This window comes from Cynocephalus volans, chromosome 11 (genome assembly GCF_027409185.1).
Source record: "Cynocephalus volans isolate mCynVol1 chromosome 11, mCynVol1.pri, whole genome shotgun sequence".
NCBI lineage: Eukaryota > Metazoa > Chordata > Mammalia > Dermoptera > Cynocephalidae > Cynocephalus > Cynocephalus volans.
In genome coordinates this window covers 10,009,604-10,034,233 of record NC_084470.1, presented here as the reverse complement: position 1 = coordinate 10,034,233, position 24,630 = coordinate 10,009,604, and the positions used below count along the sequence as shown (strand labels likewise).

The 24,630-nt window shown below is 37.8% G+C and overlaps 1 protein-coding gene across 1 annotated transcript in view; it reads right to left on the bottom strand.

Annotated features, from left to right (window-relative positions):
• The window catches only part of VPS41 (VPS41 subunit of HOPS complex), a 186,319-nt gene that overhangs the window by 120,949 nt on the left and 40,740 nt on the right, over window positions 1-24,630 (bottom strand). The window lies entirely within an intron of this gene.

Genomic DNA, 24,630 nt, shown 5'->3' with positions numbered 1-24,630 from the left:
CTCCAGCCTTAGGGCTTTTCCACCTGCTCTTCACTGGTATCCACCCCACCTTCCCAGGGAGACTCCTAGACAACCCATCTGAAATGTCAACACTTTACCCAAACATTTAATTATTTTTTTACTGATTTTTTTCTCCTTAGCACTTACAATTACCTAAATTAATTACTACATACTTTACTTATCTTATTTGTTATCAATCTCGCCACTAGAATATTAACTTCATGAGAGAGCTCAAAGGATAAAAAATTCCAGTTATGTACAAATTCTTCCAGAGAACAGAATAAAAAGGAAATGCTCTCCAACTAATTCTACCAGGCCAGTACAACTTCACAATAACAAAACTCAAATACGATATTATGAGAAAGAAAAGTACACACAAATCTCACTCATGAACATAAATGGAAAAATCCTAAAGAAAACTAGTAACATAGCCAGCATATAAAGAAAAGCCAAGTTTATCCCAGAAATACAGGCTAGTTTAACATAGGGCAACTAATCAATAGAATTTCCTGCATTAATAAAAGAAAAAAATCATAGGATCATCTTAATGGATGCAGAAAATTTTTAATGAAATTCAATATCTATTCATAGTAAAAATTCTTAGCATACAAGGAGAAAAATTCCTCAGTCTCATAAAGCATTCTCTACCCAAAGATTAGCAAATATTGTACTTAATGGTAAAATATTAAAATATAGAGCTTTCCCTTTGGCATCTTTACAATACTGATTCTTCTAATCCATAAACATGGAGCATTTCTTCATTTATTTAGGTCTTCTTCAATGTCTCTAAATAATGTTTTAGACTTTTACCCTTAGAGGTATTACATGTTTGACAGTTTTATTACAGGAGTATCAATGATATTAAGCATCCTTTTCTCATTCCTGAAATGGATAATATGAATACAATTCGACACAACATACAAAAACAGGCAAAAATATATTCTTCATATATCAAAGACTGATAAAAACATGTTTCAAAAACGTCCCATCACAATTGTAGTTTTGTCCATTTCTCCTTAAATTGCAAATAAATTTTGGTCTGGATATTAGATGCCCTATAATTTGGTATATCAAAGGGTACAACTGTCATATTTTCCTTTTAACTCGTAAATTAATCAAAATAATATGCTTTCTGTTGGTTAATACTCTTTTGCTTAAACTCTACTTTTTATCACATTTCTATTGCCAACATGCTTAATTTTATAGTATATTTTTGCAAACATCTTTATTTTTGATTGCCATCATTTTGTGGAGTATATGTCCTTCAAAGCTGAAGTTATTTTTCTTTTAGTAAGAGAATATCTGACCCATGTAGCATTGTCTTGGTTACTATATTATTTTATAATTTTTAGAACTATGTCTCCCATCTAATTTTCATGTTTTTGCTATATTACTCAAATTATTTTATCTTTTCTATGCAGGAATTAGACACTGTTCATTCTACTTTTATGTTATTAGTGACTGCCTTTGAATTATTAAAAATTATGTTTGAATTATGTCTCCTCCAAAATTAATGCAACAGCATTAACTGACTCATTTAGAAAATGAGGTATTTAGTACTTGATTATTTACTACATCCTTCCCTTCTATATTTTAAAGTGAGAATACAAATATTTTCTATCTCTTGGGTCACTTTAAATAGAATTGGAGAGAAAAGCTAGTTGATACATCAGTAAAAACTGCAACCTTAAACTATAAGTTCCAAGTAAGCATGAATCCAGAGGCAGACTATTTTGCTACTGGGGTATCCATAATTTTTAAATTGATTCATAAGAAGTCAATCACAGATTAAGGATATTTACTCCTTGTCATGTAAACTGAAAATAGCTTTGCAGCTTATTATACACTTAAAATTTTTCTTTAGAGTAGTTTTGAAGAAATTTGAATTTTTTATTCACCAAAATCAAGCAAGTAAACAGTCAACTCACAAAAGAAGTAGCATAAATTGTAGGTAAACAAGAACCATAGTCAACCTCATTAATAAATACATGAAAACTGAAACAATGAGATATTTTACCAATGGAAGCAAAGATTTAAGTACCTCGTTTTGTCGAGGAAGCACAAAAATGGACACTCCTCTTAATACTGCTGCTGGTGGTAATTCAAATTTGGAAAAGTTTTCTGAAGGGTATCTGACAATATGTATCAAAATTCTTTAAAATATGCATCACCTATTACAACCAAGGAGAAGTAAAAAGATTATTTCTCCAAGGGTGCCTTTCACAGCAAGTTTCTTTTGTGAGACATTGAGACATGGAAATTATTTGAATTTCTAAAAGGAAGGAATCTAAATGATAAATTTTTTTAAATTAAGTTTTAAAAAGTATTATGTCCCATCACAATTGTAGTATTTGGCTTTGTCTAAAGAGAGGCCTGGCCTTTGCCCTTGGCTTCTGGGAAGTAATCTATGACATAACTGATAAGAATTAAAGGCGGGGGGGGGGGGGGGGGGGGGTGTACACCAGATATTAAGGTGGACCTGCCACACCCAATAGTCTTAGAGCGGGAGCTTGCCATGACAAAAAGACCATGTCACTTAGGGCGGGGGCTTTGGGTCACAGTGGTATCAGTCAAGCTGCAGGCTGAGATCAACCACGTGCATGACTCTTCAATCAATCATTTCTGAGCAACAGAGTCTCAATAAAAAATCCTGAATACCAAGGCTTGGGTGAGCTTCCCTGGTTGGCACAGGTCTGTGCCAGGAGGGTAACACATCCTGCGGACAATGCAAGATTCACATTTGGAACCATCCCAGGCCATAGCCTACATCCTCTCTCTTTCTTTGGCTGATTTTTGACCTGTATCCTTTACCATTACCATCAGTATAACTTTTCAGTGAGTTCTGTGAGTCCTTTACCTAATTATCAAACATGAAGGTGGTTTTAGGACTCTAGAACTTGCAGTTGGTGTCAGAAGTCTTGGGTAGACCTGGGAGTCTGGAGCATTGTGCTCTCAAACCTTGAAGCTGCGCTAACTCAAGTAAGTATGATCTAATATTTACAAATATTACTATATTTATAGGTATTTGTATATCATACATGTGACCAGAAGTAGACAGTCCAAATATTAGCATGGGTTATATCTGAGTGCTAAGATATTATTATTATTTAAGTTGCTCCTTTCTATGTTTTACTAGTTTTCTATAATACATACTTATTTTGTTTGTAATCAGAAGATAAACATTTTTAAAACATGGCTAACAGCAAATTCACTAAACTAAGAATAAAAAGACACCAAAGTTAATATTAATTTTTAAAATCATCATTCCAGGAACCTACAGCACATATTCTTGAGTGATAACTGAGTACCATCACTATGCACATTCCGTTTCCATGGTAGTTCCATAACATTTAATAAAGGACAAATAAATACGAGGATTTCAATATTCCAACTGTCCATGGATGTAACAAGCCTGGCATCCATAATCATTCCTCTCACCAACAGGAACAAATGCCTTACATATATTTGCCATTTCTGCATATTGGAAACAAAGAAAAAACAGTACAAGCAAAAACAGGAAAAGAGAAAAGATGCAGAGAATCTTCAGACCTGGAGGGAACCTGGTCCTGCAAGATTCTGTATTTCTTTAATGACTGACTTTTCTATTTTTCTTTTCCCATAACAGCAGACGAGCAGAAAGCGTCATATCTAACCATACAATATGGGGTGTGTTTGCAAAGATGGAATACGGGACTAGATGTGGGAAAGGGAAAGGGACCAGAGAAAAATGGCCTCAGCTGTATTTTCCATTAGCTACAATTTTATTCCTAATGGAGACATGTTTGGAATTCTGGACAATATAAGTGAGTTTGTTCAAAAATCAATGATGTCAAGCTGACACTATAGAACATACAAAATGTTTCCTTAATGGAATAAAAAAAAGAAGTCCAAGTAAGCAGGAGGGGGCAAGGACCAGCACATACCTTCTAAATCCAAGTCCACTACAGGTGGTCTCAAGTTCTTAAATTTAAAGAAAAGGTGAAATTACCAAAATGTACACCTCATGTGATAATCAATTACCTAATGTAAAATGCTTGAAATAAATACACTTAGTATGGATTATGTCAGCTCTTCAATTAGGAATAAATACACGGTCATTGCAAAAGCTGCTTTTAATGGTGCTCTTTGTGGCAACTTCTTTTCCCCTGACACTCCCTCATCATCCCACCTTAAGCTATCGGTCCCCCAACGGTGAGCCTGAGAAATCAATCTGCTAATGTATAATTTGTAAGGCTCCTCTTACTAACAAATGGATAATTGATTCCTTCACAAATGCTGCATCCCCATGGACACAGAGTGGAAGGAATAAGAAACAGAAGACAGGATTTCATTTTCCTTCTCTCAGAAATCCACTAGTTAGCAACCCAATATCCACATGGTTGCCCATGCAGCTTCATGCTCTTTAGGAAGTAGCTGGCACACTTACGTTCCATGTGTGAAAAGCAAATGTCTGTCTTCTCACTCTTGGGAAAAACTCAGTTTACTGTTTATTTTACTCTCCGTGGTGATACACCCAGAGGTAAGAAAGACCTCCACCTGGATTTAAGAAGCCTAAGAGAAACATACCTAATCATAGGTTTTCTACAAATCAACAAAACAAAACAAAACAGAAACAAATATTTATTTTCTCATGACTTATTTTAAAGCCAGAATGGCCTAACCTTTAACTATACTCTCAAATCTTCTCAGTTGCCCTAAGATTTCATCTCTAGTATTAAATCCTTCTTTGATTCAAGATGGGGAATAAATTTATCAACAATCTTGAAGTTGAAGAACTTCTGAAAAGCTTTCGTGAAAGTCTCAGAATGTGGGGTCAGTAAAAGCAAAAGAGATGATGTAAAGGCTCCAGCCAGTTTCTCAGGAGAATCCTTTGGCCTCACGTCCCTGTCACTCCTGGGTACCATGGCAACAGTCTGCTGTCCCCTCCTCCATGCCAACTGCTCTCCTAAGGCTGCCAAGACCTTCCTGCGGCTGCGGCCAATGGGAACTCTTCCAGCCTTACCTGACTGCTTTGTGCCAACTGACCCTACTGACCACTGCTGCATCCAGCCTTCCCCTCCCTTGGCAGTGGCAAGTACATTCTCTACTGTGGAACTTACCCCAGGGGGCTATATGAGCACTGCAGAACAAAAAATAAGGAAACAAGAAGAACCCTTCTTATTATTTATGGTCCCAATGAAAAAGCTGAATACATCATTCTTACCTAGCACATCAGCCCCCACCAAAAACATGCACCCACTGCATACTGTCTGGGGGACAGTTATTTGATGACAGTTACAACAATACGCTTCCCTTATGAAAATGGAAAGTGGGGGAAGGGGACTTTAGATTTCAGGTGAATAAGCATGACAAATATCAGGGAAAGAGACTGAAAAAAACCCTATAAGAAAAAATGACAAACACTTCTAGTCTGACTTAAAAGCAATATTAAATTCTGGATATGTTATAAATGCTAAATAAATGGAGATTAAAAAATTAGGCTGCTGGCTTTCACTTAAAAGTGAGGAAAGATGATGACCTGTACTGAAACAGTGAAGCTACTGAATGTCCTGGAGCAGGGACGGACGTGAGCAGGACGGACCACACACTCTCCGGGCCGCGTTCCCACCCTGCACGCCACGTGCACACAGCTCCGCAGGCGGCCTCGCTCTCCCGCCGCTGTGTGGGTGGCACCTTCCCTTCCTCCTTTTTGTCCCCACTTGGAGCCAAGTCAAGATACTTACAGTTTGAGAGATGCAGACTTTTAGATGGCTACATTTCTAACTGAATTATGAGGACCACCTAAAAAGAATCCAGAACTAGTCTACCAAAGAAAAGACAGACATGCTTTTTTGAGCATTTCAAATACTGTTTAGACTTGATCAGTCATTCAACCAGCAAAGCAGCCGGCGTGCTGCAATCAAAAGTCACTATGTCCTATCATTCTACATCTCTTAATATCTCTCAAATCTATCCTTTTCCTACTGCTGTAGCAGAGGGTCTCTTAATTGATATCAGTTTCCCAAAAAAGCCCCACATGCATGTCCTCTGACACACTTCATCTTCATCTCCAGTACCCCATTTCCCATACCACTAATCCCAAGGCCATCCCTGTAAAAGCAAATTAAACATGTTGCTACCCTGTCTGAAGTACAAACTCCTTAACACAGCTTTCAAATAGGGTGACCATACATCCCGGTTTGCCTTCATCAGCGTCTGCTTATGACTGCTGTCCAGGTATAACTATTAACAACCACCCTTTCACTTTCACGTCCTGATTTGAATACTAAAATATATGGTCATCCTATTGATAAGGCCATTTTTCATTATCTGGCTCCACTTATCTTTGCAGGCACATTTCCATCCAGGCCCAAAAGATCCAGAAGACTCCAGGCATCCTGATTTTTTGAAATGTTCTCTTTAACTCCCTATCTTTGGCCTATAATAAGCCATACCCAGCCCCACATACTCCACCTAGCAAATTCCTGCTCTTTCTGTAAGATTCCATGCAAGCATCCACTCCTCTGGGAAGGCTCCTAACTTCCTTTTTGCTGGATGAGATACCCTTCTCGTGTGTGTCCATATCACCCTCTATCTGAGCACATGCATTTCAGAACAATAACTACTTGGCTGCCTGTCTCTGACATTTAACTGTGAGTTCCGTGAGAAGAGAAATCTACTTCAAACTCAGCAGCTGGCACAGAAAAGCTCAATGAAGCTGCCAAAAGAATGAGAATCACAGTCTTTCACCATCTAAGACACATTTCATGTCACCAGAAAACAGGTAAAATACATACATAAAGTTCTATAAGAAGACAACTAAAGAGCAGAATAGATAGAAACGGAACTTTGTGAAAATGTTATTGCTGTGGTTTGAATGTGTCCCCCAAATTTCATGTGTTGGAAACTTAATCCCCAAATTCATATGTTGACTGGAGGTGGGGCCTTTGAGAGGTAATTAGTAGATATGGTCATCAGGATGGGGCCTGCTTAATGGGACCAGTGGCTTTACATAAGAAGAGAAGGAGAGACCTGAGCAGACACACACGCTCTTGCCCTCTTGCCGTGTGATGCCTCCTGCCAGGCCCTCACCAGATGCCAGCGCCATGCTCTTGGGCTTCCCAGCTTCCAGAGCTAACTGAACCTCTATTCTTCATAAACTATTCATCTGTGGTATTCAGTTATAGCAAGAGAAAATGGACTAATACAATTATTTTCTTAAAAATAAGAAAGATTTTAAAGAATGGCAATGGCTCAAAATAAGCTCAGTGGACAGAGTTGACTTCTGACATGCCCCTGCTCTTTTGGGACCCAAGGTTTTCAATATTCAATATCAGGCTTGAATAGCTGACAAAGAGCTGACAGTCCACAGGTGGCAATCGTGTCCCTGTGAAACTAACTATATTTCACAGTTAAATAAATATGCAAGAAATGTCTTCTTATGAGGTCTTAAAGATGATTCTACCTCTCTTAGATTGAGTAACTATATTGATTTGAGGCTCTTGAAGTGATAATCCAGCTCTTAACAGAAGAAAATGGGGGGAAAATGCTTTCTTTATCAGAAATAATTCATTCCAACTTGAGAAATAATCAGGAAATTTTAAAAGCAGCAAAGTCATTTATTTTCCACTTTGAATAAACAGAAGGGGTAAATTATAAAATGTGGCACAGTGGAATATATGTTACATGTAAACTGCTGCCTAATAGTGTGGCTGAGATATCCTTTTATTCCACAAACAACTATTGATAATCTACTATAAATTAATACTTTTAAAAGTTCACCCTTATTTTGATAAGCAGAACTGATTTCTAAGTAAAGTGTATTTGAGTATGTTACATGATACTTAAATATTGAGCAAACCAATACCACTATTTTAATGATATAAAACAATTTTCCATGTCTACCACTTGAGATGATATCTGTTGTACTCCTAACATGGGAGCTCACAAATGTTCCCCAAATACTGGAACCCACTGAACTTCAGATGATTCCCTCACAATCATGTCAAAGTAGCTGCGGTGCTTCAAGTAGCTGTGTGGTCCATCAGAGCCATTCCCTGATGCTACAAAATTAATGTGAATACAAAATGATTACTTCAAGGTACACAGAGTGTACTATTTATATATATCCCCAGACAGCCCTAACAAATATTCTCTAACTTCCAAGAATACTGTTTGATAGGAAAAAATAAACTTATTAGGTATCTTTAATTAGCCACTTAATTTAACGTACTTTCTAATGAGCTAAAAATCAAATTACCTTATTAGAAAATAAATGTTCTTGATTTAAACTAGTATCCTGAAAATAATCTAAAAGAAATAAAAATCATCTGGAAATGAGAAGAATGGAAAAAAGTTTTGAGGAAGAGTAATTTTGTTTGGAAAGAAAATAAAATAATTTTGCCCATCCATTGTGTCATCACTGTTTTCAGTTAACTGAACTTAAATTTTCTGCATTTATGAGAATGCTTATAAATCGGTCTTCACTATTCATTAAAATATTCCTAAATAATTTTTTTCTTAACTTTTAAAAGTATCCTCTAATCAAGCTTTTAACCACCTCCCCAATAAGAGCACACTGGGTTTCACTTAGATGCTAAAACTTACAAGACCACAGGCTACAGCAATTTGCAACCACATGTGACCCCTAAAACCCTCAGCTGCTGTCTCTACCTGGTGCCCAAGCCCAACAGCCTGGTGTGTGCGGCTGGCTGGCAAAAGGCTCAGATGTTCACCCTGCTGCTACGCCTTGCCAGTACGGTACAACATCAGCAAAGGCAGGGGCACAGAATGGCCTTTCCGCCTACAGAAGACTTATTAGACAGACATTCGTTTTCTAAATCCTAACAACCTTTAAAAGCGCAGGGAGGATTTGTAAGGAATTGCCTCCTAAGAAGCTGGCATACTGCTGATTCCTAGAGCTGTCTTCCTTTTGCTAAACTTCATTTTCTACCTGTGCCTGCCACATCCCTGTGGACAATAGCAGCAGAGGCTTGCACCTGACACCAGACAGTAACCGAGTACTCAAGACAGTTATTCATAATCTGGGCACTGATTGAAGCATTACTTTGAGAAAAGGAAAAACAGACTTTTGGTGCATATTCCCTCCTTTATTTGCATGCCAGGGACTGTGCTGGCTACCAGGTACACTGCGGCAAACACAGCAAATGTGGTCCTTGCCCTTATGAAGCTTATGTCACTGGAATGCTGTTCAAGTTCAAGACAGGCACTTTCTGGGACACTGCAAACCCTGCAGTTGTCCTCTGCAGTGCAATGGAGGAGCAGCAAGCTCATTTTCTCCCAGGCTTGCAATGCTCACATCCCATTGCTACTGAGAGAAAGTAACATTTCCTTAACAGTTCGGATGAACATCTGGGACAAGGGGCACTCTGGTCTCCCCATGATGCCTTGAATGGTTGTCTGCAACACTAAATTTGGCAGGTAAGAGAGGAAAACTAATAGGAGCTGCTTTCTTTCTAGATTCATACTTTCAGCAAAGAATTGCTGAGCACCTGCCATATACCAAACACTGCACTTGATTCTGATGCCATTGTCAGACAATTCCTTTTACTGGAATACATTTTTCCATACATAAATAACCTGAAATGAAATACAACCAATGGTTTTCAAACCGGTGACATGCGATGTGTGAAGCATGATAAAAAAATTATTCTTAAACTGAGTAAATATTTCCCTTGTATCCATATATTTGCTTGTATTTTCCATATGTTGAATACAGATACAAAGGAAAGACTGATCAAAAAAGGAAAGCAGTCCGCAAGCCATCGGATTTAACAAAAGAGTAACTAAAATTACCAAACACCATATGTGAGATAAAGATAATTTAAGAAAAAAATGGACAAACAGGCCTGTCTTCAAGGTGTTTGTGTACACAGTCTGCGAGCCCAGCACTTTGAACACACCTCAATTTTAAAACTTGACACATTACATTGCAGACCACTGTTTGTATAACCATCTCCACTATGGATCTGACCTGGAACAGGGGCTGTGTTTTATTGACCTTATATCCTGGTGCCTGCTTTGAAAGTGCTGGCTAAAGGAGTAAGACGCACCCACGAAGTGAATATCAAACATGTACTCTTCTGCAAGGCGCCATCAAGGACAGTGTCAGAGAGAACGTGGGACACTGAGTACGTCCATAGGCAAAGCCAGGAAAGCACATTCCAGCAAGAGCCGAAAGATGAAGTCTGGAAGCAGTGCAGGCCCCAGTGCAGGGGAATTCTGTTCAGGCTGCATGGAAGAGCTGTTTGATTCTACAGGCATCAAGTGCTTTCAGCGAGAGGAGTGACAAAATCCCAGGACTATTTTGGGAAGATTACTTGGGCAGTTGTGTGAAAGATGGATTAGCAGAGACATAAGGCAGGGAAATCAGTTGGATTTTATTGCAGTGACCCAGGTGACAGTCAATAAAAACTTGAACAAGGGCTGTGGTAATACAAAAATGGAGCAAAGTAACTAATGAGCTAAAAGGGGTATCAGAGGATATACAGGGAATAAAACTGGCAGATGATGGCGGATTAAATGTCACAGAGATGGAAGTAAACACTGAGGAGCAGAAGAGAATAGGACTGTCTTTGCAAGAGATGACATGCATCAGGGGCCTGGAAAAACCTAGTCTTTGCAACTAGGCAAAGAGCGACTTTTTCTCAGCTTTAGTACTTAGATTAAAAAAAGAGTCAGAGGCCTTACTTTGTCTGGCCCACTAGACCCCACTGAAAAAGAAACAACACCACACTCCAAGTCTAACACTACAATCCACAATGCAAAATTCTTTCTTCCCAAAGAACATTCCTACAGAGTACAACAGATTTTTTTCTATAAGAGTGAAGCAACAGAAATGGGGTTGTAACCCCTGAGATCATAAACTAGAAAAGGAATAATAAATATATTCCTGTTCCTTAAAATTAAGTCTTAGAGGGCTACCCCTTAGGCTGCCCAAGTTCTAAGGATCTGCTATACAACACCTTTGAGGACAAACTTCATTAAATAAGCAGCTCAAGAAAGCCAACATAACGCAAATCCATGACGGCTGCAGAGCTATCTGCACATCTCACCAGGGCCCACAGAAATCTCTGTTTATTCTCAGTATAGAAGGTAATGATACTATCAATGATAAAGGAAAAATCTGTTAGCACTAAAGATGTTCTTACTTTTCTCACTTTTATTTTTGACTTAACAATAGCAGCAGCAATGCTAATGCATTTTATTTGTCTTGAAAACTAAACGTTTGAGGAAGTAAAGCCCTTATTTACAGGTTAGTAAAAATCACTTATCTAAAAAGGGCAGGCAATACAAATAGTTTAAATAACTGAGACCAAGCTATTAACAAAAGAGAGAACGCCTAATTTATTTTCCAGCATAATATGAAGACAGACCACTAATCACTTCACAAATTCAGCAGTACTTTCACCACAGAAATAATTGTTACAATGCTCTCCGGTATAAAAGCACTGCCCATTAAATCATCTCCCAAGTACACTGTTATATCTCAAAAGTTCTCAAAAGAAGCATCTTGTAAACCAACTTGCAGTGTCTCTATATTAAAAAGGAATTTCTGAAGTCAACTCACTAGAACTACACTAGAATCCACTTTACGAACCCAATTATCTAAGTAAGCATGCTCTTAAACACTATTGTGCCTTGTGATGAAAGATACCCACGTTCCCTGACAAACACAGGCAGCAAAGTGGTGTGAGTACACGTGTGTCACAAAAGCTTCTCTTTCTTTCCTTCTTTTATCCTTCTTTCTTCCCTACCTCCCTTTAAGTTTGTCTGCCCTTTATACAATGAATGTTATGTTTTTTATGGAAACAGTTGATTGTACATATCTGTGTGGTACATGTTGAATATCAATACTTGTGTGTGATATGTGATGCTCACATCAGGATAATTAGTATATTCAACAACATACAATGTAATTGTTCTTTGTGGCCCTGTACCAATTCCTCCCTTACCATCCCTCTCCCTTCCTTTTCCCCCTCCAGTAACCTCAGCTCTGTTCTCTCCTTTTAAAAGCTCAACATATTATTGTGATTGTTGTTTCTTTCTTTCTTTTACTTGTTTACTTTTTAGTTCCCACTGATGAGTGAGGACATGCAGTACTTCTCTTCTTGTGCCTGGATTATTTTCACTTAACATAATTTTCTCTGAGTTCATCCATATTGCTGTGAATGGCAGAATTTCATTCTTTTTTATGGCAGAGTAGTACTCCATGGTGTAAATATACCCTGTTTTCCTTATCCAGTCATCCGATGACAGACATTTAGGTTGGTTCCAACTCTTGGCTACTGTAAATAGAGCTGTGATAAACATGGGAGTGCAGGTATCCCTTTGACATGGTGATTTCCATTCCTTTGGATATACACCCAGCAATGGAACTGTTAGGCAGTTAGTCACAAGCAGGTGGGGGGCGGGAATGGAAAACTGACTTCACCCATAACTCCACCCAAACCTACCCCTTTGCAGGCAACATAACAGAAAAAGACCCCACAATCTAACCACAGGGGCTCACCAGGGACTTTCCAGATGGACTGTCCAGATGGAGAGACATGCGTAGAAGGGACATTTTGAGACCTGAAATAGCCCTGGGACATGCTAATGCTTATTATTTTTACATACACATGCAATCCATAAATACATATCATTATAACAGGCTGAATTACAGTTTGGGGCATGTGCACTAGAAAAAAGATTATATAACCCCAAATGTCAATCAAAGGTGTCAATCAAGCTTACAAATGCATATGCAAAGTTAGTGGAATAAAACATATAAACTTGCATGTAAGGGCCATTCACTGCTTGAGGGAATGGCCCACTTATCTCTTGAAGTGTTTCTTCCCTCCTGTATTTCCTATACTCATTAAAGCTTTGATATTGCTGCTGATTTGGGTTTCGCATTCTTCATTAACCTGAAAAAGAAAGCCTAACAGGACTTTCGTCCCCAGTAACAAAACTACTGGATCATATGGCAGTTCTATCCGTAGTTGTTTGAAGAGCCTCCAAACCAATTTCTATATGACTTCATGGAAAAGACAAAGTCAGATTGTTCCTGTTTGCAGATGACATGACCGTATATATAGGAAAGCCTAAAGACTCTACAAAGGAAATTCTTAGAGTTGATAAACAATTTCAGTAAAGTTTCAGGATAAAAAATCAACAGCAAAAATCAGCAGCATTTTTAGACTCTAACAACGAACTAGCAGAAAAAGAAATTAAGAAAGCTAGCCCATTTACAATAGTCACCAAAAAAATAAAACACCTAGGAATAAATTTGACCAAGGAGGTGAAAGATCTCTACAATGAGAAATACAAATCACTGCTGAAAGAAATTAAAGAGGATACAAAAAATTGAAAAGACATTCCATGATCTTGTACTGGAAGAATTAACATTGTAAAAATGTCCATACTATCCAAAGTGATCTACAGATTCAATGCAATCTCCATCAAAATACCAATGGCATTCTTCACAGAAATGGAAAAAAACAATCCTAACATTCATATGGAAAAACAAAAGACCCCAAATAGCCAAACCAATCCTGAGGGAAAAAACAAAGCCAGAGGCATAACACTACCTGACTTCAAATTATACTACGAAGCTACAGTAACCTAAACAGCATGGCACTGGCAATGAAAACAGACACTTAGACCAATGGAACAGAATAGAGAACCCAGAAATCAACCCACAAACTTACAGTCAACTGATTATCAACAAAGGCACCAAGAACACACACTGGGGAAAAGACGGCCTGTTCAGTAAATGGTGCTGGGAAAACTGGACATCCACATGCAGGAGACAGAACCTAGGCCTGTACCTCTCACCATACACCAGAACCAACTCAAACTGGATTAAATATAAGACCTGAAACTATCAAACTCCAAAAAGAAAACATAGGGGAAACACTTCAGGAAGCAGGACTGGGCTACGACTTTATGAATATGACCCCCAAAGCACAGGCAACAAAAGGAAAAATAAACAAGTGGGATTATATCAAACTAAAAACTGCACAGCAAAAGAAACAATTAATAGAGTGAAAAAACAACCTACAGAGTGGGAGATAATATTTGCAAACCATGCATCTAACAAAGGATTAATATCCAGAATACACAAGGAAATCAAACAATTTAACAGTTAAAAAAAAAAAAAAACCCACCAAATAGCCCGATTAAAAAATAGGCAAAGGAGCTGAATAGGCATTTCTCAAAGGAAGATAAACAGATGGCCAATGGAAACATGATAAAATCATTCAGCATCAGGGAAATGCCAATCAAAACCATGTTGAGATACACAATGAACATTATTAAAGCAAACTATAAGAACAAGTTAAAAAATAAGTTGGCCTTCAGGAAGTGCAGTAAATGTCTACAATCAGCCTCTGGCTAGACCCACCTTCTGACGGTGGCTCACATTTACTGAGCCTTGCACCACATATTTTACATGCGCTAGCTTATATAATTCTCAGAATCGTCATATAAATCAGGAGTATGGCTATGGCCCACATTCTATAGATGACGAAAGTGAATGAGAGGTAAGTAACCCGCCATGCTAAGGAACGTGGGGCAAGGCTGGACAGCTGGAGTCTGGCCCTGAGTGACGCTGCAGTACCTCTTGTCTCAGGGCCCCACCCGCAGCCCCCAGAACCGCCAGCCAGCCTCCTGCTGCTCATGACTGCCCTGTCAGCACTTCATCTCTAATCCACCCCTCACCACTGCTCTCTCTCTATGTCCATGCCAGGCAGTGGACAGCAATAATGCGACCGAGCCAAGGGCTGAACTGCGGCAATGGAAAGAAAGTGGGAAATCAGTAGTTTCAAGGGGTCACAAATTTTTGTGTAATTTTTTTCTGGCAAAGCAAGAACTTCAGTCTCTGTCATAACATCAAGGGATAAATTCTTCTAGCAGTACAGTGAAAATTCTTTTTCTTAAGGAAAAGTGAAGACTTTAAAGCAAACTTTAAAACTTTTAGAATAAAATACAGAAGGTTATCTTCACAATTTTGTAGGAGCAAAAACCAATTTTCCCTCAGAAGATACAAAAAACACAAACTATAAATGAGAAGACTGATATCTACTTACTACATTAAAATAAAAAATTTCTGAACTGAAAAGACCATAAATGGGAAATGAAAAGGTAAATCATAGAGCACTCTATGGTGGTCTATAGACCAGAAGACATTTGCCACTCTTCAAACAAAGAAAGAGTCGTGTCCGGACAGTGTATGCTTCCCATCCTGCAGGACAACTCGCAGTTCCCTGGGCCAGCACCAGTATCGGTACTGATCAGACCTGTACATGCTTTGCCAAAGCGATGGATGGAAAACAGGACCTGTTGTTCCTCTTCACATTTCCCTGGCTATTCTGTGACCGCTACAGAAATTGAGCGTCTTTTCATGTGGCTACTGGGCGTGCGGTGCTCTTCTGAGAACTGCCTGCTCACACTGCCCAATTTCACTCCGGGTTGTTTGGGTTTTCCTTATTGATCTGTATGTAGTTTACTATATAAGTAACATTTTAACAAAAGTATACACTCTGAAAACTTGGTACAAACACCTTACGATTATAGCTTTTATAGAGTTTAAAGAATCAAAACAAGTACACAAGCAAATGAAAACAATAAAGTTCAGATTTAAAAGATTAATTTAGTGTGAAAGTGGATTTTTCCTAAAAGTAAATCACCAGTGCATTATTTAGTAATAGAAAGACTGGCAAGTGTTAAATTTGACTTGTTGGTGACTTAATTCTTCTGATTTTGAGCCACTACCTGAGTCACCCTGATCAATACTGTTATTGATCAATGTTAACTTTTTCAATGTTGTTATTTCTGCTTGTAAACAATGAACTTTTTAATTAATTACAAATCAATTTAGAACTTTACACATATAGTGACAAAGTACATGAACTAACAATTCTCAAGAGTAAACAGCCTTGTTAGTAATCAGAAAAATACAAACTAAATCAATAAATTCCCATTTCCTGGAAATCTAAATGGCAATGAATTTTTGAATGATAACAGCCAATGTTGGTAATGAGACATAGTGATATCTCTAACAGTGCTGGTGGGAGTATAATTTGGTATAACTTAATTTTAGGGAAATGCAGCAAACCTCAAAAATGTTTACAGCATCTGACCTACTCATTTCATCATACAGAATTTATTCAAAGGAAAAAAATCAGTCACAAGATACACCACCCCACCCAAGGAAATTCTGGGATTTAGCAACATTCATTAAGTGTACAGGGCACTGAAAAATTGGCCCCTGGAGACTCAAAGCAGTAACAGACCCACTTTTTTCTTTGAGAAATTCTTTCATGATTAGGGTGGGCCTCACAAACACGGTCACTGAGCAACCAAAAGCACCCTGACTAATACATCAATTTTTTTGCCCTACAGTAAAATGAAATCAGATTTTTAGACTACCTCACAGGGCATTTAATTCTCTTCCTCTGACATAAAACTCCAGCAACCACTGATCTGTTTTCTGTCACTATAGATATGCTTGCATTTTCTAGAAGTTTATATAAATGCAATTTTAAAATACATAAACTTTTGAGTCTGGCTTCTTTCATACAGCATGACAAAGCTGAGATTCATCCATGTAACATGTATCGATAGTTTATTCCTTTCTATTGATGAGTAGGAATGCCACAGTATTTGGTTTATCCACTCACTTGCAGATGGACACACAGATTGTCTTCAGTTAGGGACTACTGCAAATAAAATGGATATGAACGTTCATGTACAAGTCTTTGTACAAGCATATGCTTTCATTTCCTAAGTTCGGAAAGGCTGGAGAGTATGAAAGGTGTATGCTTAATGGTTTAAAAACTTGCCAAACTGTTTCCCAAAGTGGTTATACTATTTTACATTTCCACAGCAGTGCATGAGAGTTCCAGTTGCTCTACAGCCTCACCAACACTTCGTATGGTTAGTCTTTGTAATTTCAGCCATTCTAATAGGGGTATTCAGTGGTATGTATTATTCCATTTTACTTGGTTTTAATATGATTTTTTTCCCCCTGAACTAAACTAAAAAATTTTTAAGAAGCTAAGGTGTTAAGATTTAACAGCTGCCAACGAAAGTAATGGATTTCTTCCTACTAGAAGTATAAAATAAAGACTGGGCAACCAAATGGCAAGAATGTTATGGAAGAATTTCATGTCTTGGATAGATGGATGAAAAATATTCTTAAAGAGTCCATCTATCCTAATATATTGTGATGCTAATAAATGAAAAAACAGTTGGGAATTAGACACAAAGAATTTCTAGAGATTCTAGCAAATGAAAAAAACAGTTGAGAATTATAGACAAAGAAATAATTTCTAGAGAAGGCTGTTCAAGCAGAAAAAGAGTTTGTTACAGAAAGAAGTATACACTATTATTTTGAAACACACTGTGTGAGGGATCCCAGAGACTAAAGAGTCTATTATTAACAAAATAAACTCAAGGTATGCACTATTTGTTATTAAACTGATGCACAGACACTCATACCTTATCCACATTTAAAGCCCCTGCCTGTGGCCCATGACGTCTGGTCCGTCTGGTTTCTTTTAGTTCCCTGAACACTCTGAACTCCAAAGTCACTCACCACAAAGGCACTCCCCTAAAAACACTCCATTATTTTCCCCTCTGTCCTTTGGCCAAAACTGCCAAATAAGTCTTCTCACTGCACCACCCCTGTTCTTTCTCTCCTCTCCACTCCCCTATTCTCAGGCTACTGGGGGATAAACAAAATGCCTGTGTAGATAAAAAATCTGTGATGAACGCTCCTCCCCTTTGATGATTCCCTGTTTCATGGGAAGACTTCATCGCCCATCTCACCCTGTTCCAACAACCTGAAACATGCACATTAGTCGTTCAAAACTCTCCTCAAGTTCACTTTCTACAGGCTCCTTATCTCCCGCTTGCAGAGTCTCCATCTTGCTCATAATCTTTCCAATGCTCTTAATTTGCATTAAGTGCACAAGCCCCAAAGAAAGAACCATCAGAACTGAGGGACCCTCTACTGCAGAATGAAATCCATGGGCTTCAGACAACTAAGTCCCAGCCAACTACCAAGTTCAGTGTCATGTTCCAGAAAGTTAAAATTACTTCAATCCTGACTTTGAAATATGTGTTGTGCTGGGGTGATTTCATTCAGTGAAGAAGTATTTTAAATTTTAGCTATTTAAGAGATATTTGCCCACATGCAGTTACTACTAAAGGGTCAGGTATTACAACATTCTGTAAGTATGATACTTTACTCTAAATGAGAGAAGCATCCTTAACACTGAATATGTTTTCCTAACCACTTTGGAGCATAGATACCACTAAAGTTATCAAGCTACCTTTAAATAGTTAATCCACAAACTTGAGATTATTTTTTTTAACGCAGAAAATTGGAAATATGACTTTCCTTAGCATGACTTATCAGAAGTTAGAATGATTTCCATTTAAGTAATTCTCAACTCATTTGACACATCTCTTATCACTCAAAATACCAAATCCAAATACAGAAAACAGGTTCTTTAAACATACAAGAATCTGAGAACTGTCAATCAGTCTTAGACAAGTATTACAGGCACTAGTACATTTGAACCAGCAATGTACCGCTTTGATCATATTAAAAGATACATGCCCTGCTTCCTAATTAATGATGCTACATCTAGAATAGCATACTACAGATGGTATCTGTTTCAGATTGATAAGAAAGTACCATGACTAGTAGTAGAGCAGGGTTTCTTTGTCCAAGGCTAGATAGCTTAAGTTTTTAGATCTGCTCCAAAGATTCTTTCAATGAATCACACTGGCCACATTATGAATAAGCCCAAAATAGCTGGGCTGCTCAGGGGAATAATGAATGTACAGCATCTGTATTAATTCTCAAAGAGACAGTCATGTCCATATGATTTCTCATAATGAACACTCAATAATCCTGATGTGAGAAAGGAAGTTATAAAAGCTTGATTATCTAGAAAATAGTCCAGATGTAGGAAACTTTTCAGATTTGGATCTATTAGTTCAGCCAGCTGCTATCAATTTCAGGAGTGTGGTCCGAAAGATGGCCACGTGATCATGATGCAAATGACCATCCCAAAGCCCAGGGAGAGAAATGAAACCATGATCATTTGTAGATGAGGAACCAGTCACAAAAACATCCTTTTACACTGAGGCTAGGGAGGACACTTATTCTATTTTATGGAATGATGTGTTGCTCAATTCTAGAATCGCAATAAAGCCAATTGAATCTTCAAAAAACAAATTAATTAATAAAATAAAATAAATAAACCGAGTTAGGGAAGTGCCTAATGAGAACGTCCAGCTATGTGAGTGAGATCTTGAATGAACCAGGAGAGGAGGGAAGAGGAAGTGGGCTCGGAGCACAAAACCAGAACAGCTCAAGCCCAATTTCCCTCAGACATCCCTACTTGGCACCTTTTATGTCTGGAACGATCTTCTGAAGTCTTCTTAAACTTTGATGACTTCATGAATTTTCCATAGAAACTAGGCAAGGTCTGAGTGTATATTAAAAACTTGGTAAGTATTGCCAAATAAAAGAATTACTTTACAAAAGTAGGATTTAAGGTTCAGATTTTACATTAGTCAGCTCAGACTACCATAACAAAAATACCCTAGACCGGGTGGCTTAAAGAACAGAAAATTTAAATTCTCACAGCTTTGGAGGCTGGAAGTCCCAGAGCAGCGTGCCAGCATGGTCAGGTTCTGCTGAGGGCTCTGCTCCTGCTTGCAGGCTGCAGCTTTCCTGCTGTGTCCTCACATGACTGAGGGGATCATGGGCAAGCTCTCCAGTGTCTCTTAGTATAAGGGCACTAATCCCATCACAAGGGCCTCACCCTCATAAACTCATCTACATCTGGCTACCTCCCAAATGCCCCATCTCCAAATGTCATCACATTGGGGGGTAGGGCTTAAAAATATGAATGGGAGGAGGGTGGGCATGGAGACAATTCAGTCTATAGAAAATCTCAACATAAAAATGTTTAATTATAAATCCAGTGGGGAACTGAGGGTAGAATACATAGGAGAGCAGAGATCTGGCTTCCAGAGGACCTCCTGAAAGGTTAGGTAATGACAGAAAAATAGCTAGTTTCATGGGTATGTTTCAAAATGATATTATCAGCTAATTTCTGTTTACTGGATACCAAATGGCCCCAGAGAAAAGAGAGAAGGGAAGAAAGAGAGGAGAAATGTAGCAGGAGACACGGCCTCTGCCCTCCGAGATCTTAAACAGGAAAGTAAGTGGTAACAGACACTGCAAGGGCCCGTACTACAAGTGAAACAACAGTACAGGAGTTCAGAGGAGGCCACACCTCAGGACAACAACCCAGGGGAAGGACTTCACCCAAAGAATGGAACTTAATGGAAGAAGGGCATTCTAGGGAGAAAAGATGTGAGTAAAAGTTTAGGAACAACTGTGCCCAAAGCCATACCCAGAAGATGGTGAGTGTATCAAAACGACTGGAGAGGGAAGAAACTACAACTAAGATTGGAAGGGTAGGTTTCAGCCATATGGCCAGGGCTGGAATGCTTAGCTAGAGTTAGGACTTCATCTGGGAAATAATGAGGAGCTGTGGAATGTTCTCAGGGGTACAGGAGTAGACTGAAGGGTGGGGAGGGTGACCAGAAACAAGGAGACCTATTAGGAGGGTGTTAAAACACTGCAGTGTGAGATGGTTAGGTTCTGGCAGAGATCAGGGTTTCTATTAGCATATGAACATAAGAAGTACTAAAAATCAGCAGCTAAGGAGGAGAGCCTGTTGTCAGTTTAATCCCAAATCAAAAACAGGAATGGAAATACCAATAAGACTCTGCTACCTGGAGTTCAAGGAGAATCCCCAACCCACCTCTTCCTCAAGAGATTAATCTCAAAAATTTGATATTTATCTTAACATAAAATGCTCAGTAAGCCCATTTTGCTTTATTTTGTTTTCTCATCCCTTTCCTTTTGTAACCATCCATTTTATAAGTATTTATTTAACGTCTCCTGCCATGGCACCTTACAGCAAAGGCTTGTCATTTTCTATTTTTAGCAAAGGCTTGTCATTTTCTATTTTTAAGCAAAGAAAGAAAAACCTAAAGGTAAACAGAAATTTACATTTGATCAGTGGAGTTCTTTGCTCTCCCACTAGCACATTTAAAGAAATAAATATTTCAAACATATGGCATAATGATCCAAAATATTCAACAGAGAGATGGCAGAATAATTCGATCATTGTTTCAAACTAAGGACTCTTAATTAGTAAGTTTTAAATTAATACACTTAAAAGTAGAGGCTATTAAAGAGAAAGCAAAAACTATTTTTAATGGCACTATATGGGCATAAATACTATGTTGGAATTTAAAAGGAATCTCAGATCCTCTAAGGATTTTGAAGTCGTAACTTACACACTGTGTAAGCAATTAAGACAACCATTATTCAGGAGAAAACGGCCTGATCTATATTAAAGGAGGCAATTTTCTTAGCAACTTGAGCTGTCTTACAGGACAAGCTAGGTCTATTTTAATTTTACTTTGTGAGTTAAATAAAACTGAACTTTATTAATTAAGTTTGGGTGAACATAAAGCAACATGTAGAAATAACCTCAAAAAACAATTTGTGGCCAAAGCATTTTAATTAACATATACGCTGAAAATTCTTCCAAATATCCTGAAATCTGAATATCACAATGCACAATAAAGCACTGCCTAGCAGTTGTCATTCTTGATCAGCAAAAGGACAGTCACAGACAGTCATACAACACAGGACTCTATCAACCTTTTTACGCAATTGTAAAAGAATACAGGAAAATAGAAATAACCTCAGTGGCATGATTTATTTACATAAAGATCCTTTTACAGGATACCAACCAAGGAAATGTGGTGGTATTTAGAGGTGAGTAGCAGAAAACGTTACCTCAACAAAGATAATTTGAGCTTTGCTCAAGGTCAACCAAAGACATATACATACAGGTGTTCGTGCACACAGGTGTGTGTTACTGAGGTACAACTCACACAGAATAAAGTGTACAAATTTCAAATGGACAGTTCAATGATTTTTACATAATCATACACCTGGGAAGCCATCAAAACAGAACATTTTCAGCACTCCAGAAGATTGATCCCTCCCAGGTCAGACCTCTATAAAATTCATCTATGTTGTTTGTTCTTTCTAATTGCTAAGATGCACCACAATTTATGTATTATCTATTCTACTACCAATAGACATTTGGGTTGTTTCTCGTTAGTGGCTATTATTAACAAAGCTACTGTTAACATCTTCTGTATGTTTTCTGTGGACATACGCATTGCATGTATTTTTCTTGAACAGGTACTTAGGACTGCAACTGCTGGGTCATTAGGCAGGCATATGTTTAGCTTTAGTAGATTCTGCCAAACAGCATTTCTCCTGAAATATTTATGTGAAAATAAATATCTTTCTTCGACATTCAGAATAATTTATTTGGTTATTTCTTCTTTTTATCACATATATTTAAGTTAGCCTCTAGTGCAATGATTCCTTCCCAGCTCAAATATCAGAATCACCTGGGAAACCTTTTTAAAGTAGTAATTCCTTGATGCTCCCACACTTTGCCAAACAAAAAACCCTATTGATCAGGGAGGATTAGGAACCACTGCTTCATGACTTATTACCAGAATCAAAACCATAAAGGCAATTATTAGGTTTATATAATATTTCTTGGGAAAATAAAAACATGTTATGCAAATGTAAGGTATAATTTTTATCTAATTTAAATTTGTTTAAATTATTTTCATCTAAAAGTGAAAAGTAAAGTCAGGGGTGTTTGTTCATTAATTCTTTCAATGTTTATCTTCTCTTACTGTTTCTAGAGAAAACTTCTTGATTACATATGGCAACCATTACACTGAAAGAAAATTAGCAAATTCACATCATAGCAATGTTTTTAGCACTGAAAGAATTCCTTTTTAAGAGGGATGAAACAGAGCCCTACAAAGCAACTACATCAGAAACAGGAAAATAAAATAAAGGAAAATGTCATCAGAGTTGAAAAGCTGAGATTAAGACTCTTTTCAAAAGATAATGACAATCTGGAACTTAGCACTGAAAAGTCATTTACCTAATATGATAAAAATCATGAAGAAGCCATGGCCTTACGAAAAATTTTTCTACTGCACACACCAACTTCTTGGGTAAGGTAAACAAACAAACAAAAATAGCACCAAACCTTCCTCTGCTTCCAAAACAAGGTGCAAAGCCATAGAGACTTTAATTTTCAAAGATGTCATCTAAGCTGGACTGAAAAAGGCAATGAATAAAGATTTGGGCAAACTTATAGATGATACCATAAATAACCTGCAAGAGGATGGATGTAGGATATACTTGACATAAAACTGACGTCACGGAAGACGTAACCAAAAGCTTCTACTGAGTGGACACAAAGACGGACTTTTGGCAATGGAACCAACGGTATATGCCCTTGAACCTCAGCAATCAAGTGCCACAATTTCTCTACATTAAAAAGACTTATTTAGAAGCAGAGTGTCATAGAATCATTAAACTGGAGTAGGAAGGAGACCACACAGGCAAGCTCTTTTTTAAAGGTAAGGAGAAAAAGTCCCCCAAAAAAAGGCCTTGGCCCAGCACCAGCTACGTATTTTAACAGATGGCAATTGAAAGACCAAATGCTTAGGTCATCAAGAGGCGTGTCCAGTGTCCAGGAGGTAAACAAGGGAGGGTCCAAGGTATATCCCTCTTGCCTGAGAGGGATGCTAAAGCAAAACAAGAGCCCACAATTCGCCTTTGTGTCTGTACAGGCAGAGCGCACACTTCCCTTCCTGAGCTGCTCCAGAGTCTGTCATCATCCTGTGGTTCCATTTCTTTTAAGCACAATACGCATCTCTTTTCCTTTCACACAATGAGTTAGCTTTAGAAACTGTAGTCTCCGTTATAAACCACCTCAGTACCTTATGGACGGTTCTTTCAACAAGTGCTGATGCTCTCTTCAAAAAAGTAGCATCTGCCCCCCAAATGATCACCTTTTTTACCCCCAAATGTTCATATTCACGCAACCATGGAAGTTCTTGATATTTTTAAGGTATACCTTAAGCACCAAAATCAAGCTTAAAATTCAACATTTCCTTCATCCTGGATCATTTCAAATCACAACTAAAAAAATAAAAAGGCTGGTTCTTTGCTTTCAATCAATATAATCCCCTAAGAGTCCAAGCATCAAAACATTCAAATGAAATATTTTAGTTTTATGTATTTAGAAGAGATAACTGATCCAGCAAGGTGACTGATCAATTTTCAGTTACATCTGGCATCTCTATAAGATGACAAAGCATGTACTTACAACTGGCATTAGTCACCAAATGAGGGATTCATATTTTAAGGATTCCACAAACTTCCAGAACACGTAAATCAGCATTGTTATTCACTAACAAAAGCAGTTTTTTTCCCTTTAATAACAATTCACCTAGACATTCTACACTGCTACAATTTAAAAAGAACACACATAGGCATATTCTAAATGCTCCATTTGAAGTCGAATGGATGACTATAATCAACTAAAAAATTACAAGTAAACAGACTTATAAAGATAGATTTTTACATGAAGTTTGTATATTAAAGATACTCAGTCAAAATATATAATGTATACAGACAGATCTCTTTCTTTA